Source organism: Galeopterus variegatus, unplaced genomic scaffold (genome assembly GCF_000696425.1).
Source record: "Galeopterus variegatus unplaced genomic scaffold, G_variegatus-3.0.2 Scaffold9850, whole genome shotgun sequence".
Classification (NCBI taxonomy): Eukaryota; Metazoa; Chordata; class Mammalia; order Dermoptera; family Cynocephalidae; genus Galeopterus; species Galeopterus variegatus.
In genome coordinates, this window is record NW_007735961.1 from 22,606 (window position 1) to 23,958 (window position 1,353).

A 1,353-nucleotide genomic window follows, 5' to 3' on the forward strand; every position below is an offset into this window, starting at 1 on the left:
CACACACCACTCACACACACACACCTTGTATCTGCTAATAGTATTATTAGTATTAACATTGTTAAAACTTTTAACTGTGGCTTATTTGGGGCTTTGATATGGCAAAATACTATGAGGGTGCATAGAAAGGGCTGGGACAAGGACTGAGGATTTTTAAAATTTTGTATCTGCATTTTTAAAATTTGTAAGGCCTCAGGAAACTAAAGTCCTTCATGAAAACTTTTTACAAATTTCCTTTTGCCTTCATTACTTGGTGAGACATAAGCTGAAAGAGATCTTAAATCCAAATTGTTAAAAATGGCGAACAAAATAAAAAGGACAACAAAAATCCCCAAAGCTATTTTCTCCAAAAAGTTGGAACTGAGTTTTACTATCTCACTCCACACGTTACAGCAAAGGGAGGACAGGACGTGCAAGGGCTTCCCAGCCCTCCTGGCCAGGACACCTATCTCTTTGGGCCTTGAGGGGCTAGGATGTTAATTTCAGAAAGAGAGAAAATAGTGATTTCCTAGTTATGAGGAATAAATTTAATGGGGAAGTTCATCCATTTCTCTCAATCTTTTCTTTATCTTTTGCCCTTTTATTCTTTTATAAAGCTCTTAGTGGATTTGCTATCAAAGTTGATTGTTCAGGCAAATTTTAAATATTGCCCAAAAGGGATTGGCTCAAATTTTCATACATATCTACATGGATCCTAGATTCAACTGAGAAAACTAGATTTAGAGCTTCTCAGAAATATATGGATTTGAGGGATGTGTGGTTAATGATGAAGATTATGGCTTGAAAAGTTTGTATTTTCTGCTTTTGTATTTCTCAAAGTGTGTGTAGAAGAGTATACATGTGCACATATTTTATTGTTACTATTATCTGGGGGATATTTCATGATATTGGATAAAACTGCAACTCTCAGAGGAAATATCCACAGCCGTCATTAAAACATCTTTCCGTTCTCTTGAAAAGTTTATTTACCAAATGACAAATCACCTATCAAGTGCCATAATGACACTGAAGCCAATATTCATCAAGCTATTATTATATGTCAAGGCTTGAGTTACATACTTTACATTGTTCAGTAATTTAATCCTCAAACAAAACTGTACAATTTGTATATAATCCTCAAAAAACTATTTTTTTTTTTTTTTTTGTCTTTTACTGTGTCCGGCAACGGATCGCAACCCTCAGTGTCGCCCCCGTACCGGATCGGGACCGGCAACGGGATCGCAACCCTCGGTGTTGCTCCCGCACCTCGCTCAGCCAGTGAGCGGGAACCAGTCTGTATGTGGGATCTGAACCCTCGGGCGGGAGCGCCACCGCGCTTCCCAAGCGGCACACTTATCCAGTGCGCCACTGGGC